This window comes from Rousettus aegyptiacus, unplaced genomic scaffold (genome assembly GCF_014176215.1).
Source record: "Rousettus aegyptiacus isolate mRouAeg1 unplaced genomic scaffold, mRouAeg1.p scaffold_m13_p_8, whole genome shotgun sequence".
NCBI classification, from domain to species: Eukaryota; Metazoa; Chordata; class Mammalia; order Chiroptera; family Pteropodidae; genus Rousettus; species Rousettus aegyptiacus.
Genome location: NW_023416311.1, coordinates 19091669 through 19098038, shown reverse-complemented (window position 1 = coordinate 19098038; position 6370 = coordinate 19091669). Strand labels below are relative to the sequence as shown.

At 39.0% G+C, this 6370-nt stretch overlaps 2 pseudogenes; both read right to left on the bottom strand.

The window, feature by feature from the left end:
* LOC118607269 lies at nucleotides 1-119 on the bottom strand (annotated as a pseudogene).
* A 3669-nt stretch (nucleotides 120-3788) lies between these two features.
* LOC118607036 lies at nucleotides 3789-3904 on the bottom strand (annotated as a pseudogene).
* Nucleotides 3905-6370: the final 2466 nt, after the last annotated feature.

Below are 6370 nucleotides of genomic sequence, written 5' to 3'. Positions count from 1 at the left end.
TGCCTACAGCACCTGATTTTCCTAGTTAGTCTCCCATCCAAGTACTAACCAGGCCCAACCTGGCTTAGCTTCCGAGATCAGACGAAATCAGGCATGTTCAGGGTGGCATGGCCGTAGACTTCCTCTTTTATATTTTAAAATTCTACTGTGACACATTGACCAAATCAAAAAAAAATTGACTCTTACAGAGCAGTGCAGTGGCAAGTGGTTAAGAGAGTTATAGGGTGGGACAGTAGGATGGGGCCACCTAGGAGGCAATAACATTTTAGTTGAGAGTTCGCTGGGTGAACAAGGCATTTGTCAACCCAAGAATGGCATGAACAGAGGAAGAGGAAAGGAGCCAGTTTGACTGAGAGCCTGTCCTGGGTAGGCACTTTGATTGTCTCCCTGTCCATGGGTGGGGGGCAGGAAGAGCAAGTAATGTCCCTCTTATCAGGAGCATTCACTGGGCCTGAGAATAGTGTGAAAAGATGGAGTGCTGGCTGTGGGCCAGACTGCAACATGTCTTTGTGTGAATTAGAGAAAAGTATTCCTTCCTCCAGGCAGGGCCAAAGGTTTGGGGAAAAGAGCAGGAGCTAAATTTCTCTCAGCCCCAATACTGCTCTCAGAGACGACTTTTTCACAGGACAAAACCCACACCGTCCTAAGCCAAACCAACTTCACATCACTCAAACAGGAATATAAGAAAGTGACCTCTATCTCGTCTGATCTCAGAAACTAAGCGGAGTCGGGCCTGGTTAGTACTTGGATAGGAGGCCACCAGGAAGACCTGGTACCGTAGGCATAAAAATTTAAAAAGTGACCTCTTTGGTCTTTGTAAATATCAAATCTTTCCATTTGCAAGTCGCCCTTACTGGGCTTGGAAGATAGGAGTGTTGATGTAAGAATATCCAAACCTGTAAGAATTTTTATAAAAATTTGAGTCGAAAAGAGGATACACCTGAAAGCAGGATCTTAACTGAGGTAAATGCTGAGGCTAACAGTTTGCAGGTTCTTTCATGCGTTTGAGATTAAGGAGGAAACATAAGGAAGATTACCTGAAGGTGGAAGAAAGCAAGGCAGATATTAGAGTATAGGATAGTTAGGATAGGTCACTTGGGGATTGCTCTCTTCAGGGTAGTATTAGAAGGAGGGGTCTGAAAGGGCGCATTTCATAAGCATGTTAACCTAGATGCACAGAAACAATGGACAGGGATTGCTCAAGGTAAAAATAAATAAGCCTTTTGCTAAAGAAGTTATTATTGGCCTGGGGCTTTACTAGGAACTAGGACCTGCCCAATTAGGAATTTATAATCAGATAACCCTGTGAGGTAACTTTCCCTAGAACCTTGTTTGGTCCACAATAGGCATGAATAAATGTCCCTTTCTCTTTCACACATCTTTCAAGAAGTACAAGCTTCAAGCAAGAAATATTGTTTCATTATTTCCTTGGGCAGCGCCCAGGACAGAAAGTGCCCCAGGGTAGGGAGAGGCACTCAAGTTTTGGTGGTTGTCATGGTAAACAGAACTAGGAAAGTAAAGAGTGAGCAGATATTTGGGCTCTGCTAAGAGAAAGCCTGTTTGAATCAGCTGGAAAAGGGCCACCAGGTCACTGATTGGGTCTGAATAAAAAGGGCAGAAAGCCTCCCAGGAGGCAGAGCCAGGAGATGGAATGAGCACAGGGTAAGGAGTTTAGTGGTCATGGTGACACTAAAGAGCAAAATTGTCCCATCACTACGGCACTTCACTTCCAAATAGGTTAGAGGTCTCAGAGGAACAGAGTGGCCATCCCAAAAACTGGAACCTGGTTCATGAAAAGGTAACATAAAATGCTGTGGTAGTATTTGTGCATCACTGCTTTTATCAAGGGCCCAGGGCTTTAGGGTCCAGCTCTAAAGACAAGAGTGAAAACAGAAAGGCCAAGAAAGAAGAGCGATGTAGAGCTTCCTGACAAATATGCAAAAGACTCTGAAGAAACTTGTTTTTGCTTGACTTGTTTATGCAAAAATTTGAACTCTAACATGCTAAATATATATATACTGTGGGAGAGGAACAAATTTTCCTCTTCCCTCAAAGTCTAGTGACCAAATAGGCATATGTCAGATTAGTGAGAGAAAATAACCAAATCGAATACATATATATGTATGAGAATCCTGAATACATGAGTCAGAGACCTCACATGCACAGAGGCTCAAAAACAGAAAGGGAAAATGGGTACATAAGACATCTTGATCTAGAAATGAGGTAAGGGGCCCTAGGGACTTAAAAAGTTCATTGCAGGATAAGAAGAGTAGACCATTAGTAAAAAGAAGTTTGCCCTGCCCTATAGATAGGTCTTTGATAATCTCTCATGCCCAAGGCCTTTAATTCAAATTCTTCTAGGTAGTTAGGGAGGAGAGTAGAAGTTTCTCTTGAGCCTGCAGATAAAGTTGCCTCAAAACAATCTGCATACCACAGAGGGACATCTTGGGATGACTCATTCTGGACCCTCACTATATATACATACACACACACACACACACACACACACACACGGATTTAGATTTATTTGCATATTTTGACAGGAAAATACAAGTAAAACTACTGAGTTCTCCTGACTAAAATGAAAGTTACACATATAAAAAAAGTTTAAAAATGTGGAATTCTCAAGGGAATTATCTACAGTAGTAAGATTCACTCATATACTAATAAATTTTCTAGGAACAACATTTTAAAAAGCAAAACAAGTCAGTGAGATATTTTACACTTTTTTTTTTCCATACTATGTCTTTGAAATCTGGTGGGTCAGTAAGATGAGCCTGTCCAAGTTGCATGCAGTAAGAATGCACAGACAGACAGATGCACACACCTAAAAGTGCATCTCTTGTGATTTCTGGCACAGATTTTTTTGTTTCTAACTAAATAGTTTTCCTTTTTTAATTTTACTCTAAAGCTCCTACTCTTTTTGCTGATGAAAACCAGAGAATTTAGCAACCCCTTCTCTAAGGACAGCATCATGTGAAATAACTTAGGAAAGTTTTGCTTTAAAAATAACAAGCAGGAAACACATGGCATAATAAAACTGGGAGATGTGCTTCTCATTTCAGGGGTTTTCTTACCTAATAATCCTTATTGAAATTAGAAGACGTTTTTGTAAGCAACTTGGCTTTAGTGATTTTTAGAAGATGTGTCTCTTCTGTGTGGTAGGAGAAGAAACACATCATCCCATCACTCAAAAACCTAATCACAACTGGTTATAAAATTAGATATACAGGCATGGTTTATTTTAGTCCATAGGGAAAAATAACATAGTTCTGGCTCAACATAATTGTTATTCACTAATTTTTCTATGACAATAGGCAGAACCCCTCTGGACCAGTACCAAAATTATTTGGAAGTTTGCTGATAATCATATAAAAAAATATCTAAATGTAGTAGAATTGTGGGTTTGCATATTTCAGAACTTCCTTTTACTGGTCCAAAACAAGAAGTAGCATTTACATTAAAATTGCTCAAAAAAAAAAAAAAAGAAAGAAAGAAAGAAATGGTTTCAATACATTCTCCTGGTAAGAGGTTTCCTGCATCTTCAATTCATTTCTACCACTCTTATTCAATTGCGTTCTTTAATGAAAGTAATAAGCATTTACCATGTAATAAGCACCTACTCTCAAGTCCCACAGTAATTAGATTTATCAGGAAAACCTCAAGATGATTTAGGATACCTTTGTTCCAGCTTTGATCTAAGCATTTGATTATTACCGAAAGCATATAGATGTGCAGGACCTGCTTTATCTAATAATTCTCGTTCTAATTATTATTATTATCATTTATGCCTACAGCACCTGGTCTTCCTACATGGTCTCCCATCCAAGTAGTAACCAGGCCCAACCCTGCTTAGCTTCTGAGATCAGACACCAGGGTTGTTCAGGGTGGCATGGCTATCAACTGTGGATCATGGCTCCACTGGGGCATGAACCCAGAACCTTCTTCATGTAAAGCAGACGTGCTAACTGCTACACTATGGAACTACCTCCAAACACCATAACTTAAACATATGCTTTTGTTTGGTAATACTGTAGTCCCCTCTTATTCATGGTTTTGCTTTCTACAGTTTCAGTTACTGCAATTAACTGTGGTATCAAAATATTAAATAGAAAATTCCAGAAATAAACAATTCATAAGTTTTAAATTGCATGCCATTCTGAGTAGCATGATGAAATATCATGCCATCTCGAGCTGTCCCACTCAGTCCCACCCAGAAGGTGAATCATCCCTTTGTCCAGCATATCTGCGCCCAGCCCTTTAGTCACTTTGAAGCTGTCTTGGTTATCAAAGAGAGAGACCACATTCATATGACTTTTATTACAGTATATTGTTACTTCTGGATGCCAGGCCCTTATTGGATCTAACTGATGAGTTCTTCCTGACCAGTGAGCTATGGGACTTGTTTTAACCAATTGGGTTAGACCTATTGGATCATTCCATTCTATCCAGAGTGTTAGTTTTTAATTATTACTGAGCATATTACCATGAAAGCCCCATTTCTAATATTCAAAACTCTATTGACTTTTCCCTCTCAGCCACCTTCCCCGTGTATTTCTTCTTCACTGGTGAGTTCCCTTGCCTTTCAAGTATGTTCAACCTTTTTTCTTTTTTAAACTTTGAATATCTTTGTTTTATTCATTGATAATCTTTTAAATGATCAAATTTTAGCTTTTTAAAAGAGTTGAAATGGGAATTTGGTCCACAATTTGACCATCTAGAAAAAGGGCTATTAAACATATTCTATAAAGGGCAGATAGTAAATATTTTAGGCTTTGTAAAGGTCTCTTTTGCAAGTAGTCAACCCTGCCTTTATACCACAAAAACAGCCATAGACTATAGATAAATAAATAGGAGAAATGTGTTACAATAAAATCTTACTTACATAAACAGGCTGATGGCTGGACTCGGCCTAATTTGCTAACTCCTAAACAAGAATTAAAACCACTAAACTATGGTCTATTATAAAAAATCAATCTAAAAGCAAGGTAGAAATCAAGTTGGAGATCCCTAGCTACATTCAAATCTCCCAAGATACGGCCCTCTGCAGAATGGTCCCTAGCAAAAAAAGGATCAGAAAGCCACACGGTTTCTTTTATGAACTGATTGGAGCTATGTACAAATTGACCTGTCCTGTCATACCCTAGGCAGTTCATGTACTAACCCAACCACAGCAACGACCTTTAGTGATCAGGAATTTAAAACAATTTATAAGAAAGTTCAGCTATCAAGGGATCCAACCCAATTCCAAAACCAAGTATACAGCAGGTGCTGTGAGACATACCAATCCTTTAGAGGGCAGGGCTAGTCAGAGTCACAAGCAGACCACCATCCCTCCTGACCGACTGGCCCAGCTTGACTCACTTGTCCTAGATCAAGAAGTGGCCAAGGAGCTTAGATTGTGTCCTTCAAAATGGCCGATGTGTATGATTGGAAAAAGCAGTCAGGAACTTATTTAGTCAGGCCATACTGAGGGGTTTGGTTTATTATAAGAGCCCTGAGCAGCCACAGATTTTTAAGCAGGAGCAATTTTTAAATGTAATTGAATAGCAGCTAAAGCCCCACTCCTGAGGATCAGGAAAGCAGATAGGAATAATGGTTATTGTAACCTGGAAAAATAATCTAGAATAGTGTTTCTCCAACAGGATGTTCAACAATGATAAAAATGTCTGTATCTGGGCTGGCCATCATGGTAGCCACTAGCCACATGTAGTACTAAGCATTTAAAATATAGTAAGACTAAGGAACTAAATTTTAAATTCTATTCAATTCTAATTAATTTTAAGTTTAGAAGCCACATGTGGTTAATGGCATCTATAGTGGACAGTATAGATCTAGAAGTCCAGCACATGTAGCTCTAGTCCTTTGAGAGCTCTTGGGAGTCAATGAGAAACCCTCAATATCTTTATAACAATATACCTATTTTTGATGAAGATAGCTTAAATGGGTTGCTGTTACTCCTTATATACCCTCTCATTTTAGATGTTTAGAATCAAAAAATGCAAACAAACTATTGGAGAAATATCTGTGACAAGAGAGAACTTCTATGATGTCCTACACTAAATTACAGCAGGCAGTAAGAAAAAGAGGTAAAAATAATCAGTTATTAGCTGTGGGCTAATTAACAAAAGACTGCTCACATTCCTGAATATATGTTGGAGCTTTGAACCAACCTCCAGGCATCTATAAGCGGACCAGTAGACTCCAACGCATCCTGCATATATGTGATCTTTCAGGGCTGTTACCTGTAACCAATGAAGAATAATAAATATTTCTTCCTACAGACTGCTAAATTCTTTCAAAACAACTTACATCTTCCTTCCCAAAAACATAATGCACCAAAGAGCCCTTCAACTCCAGGATGGCAGAC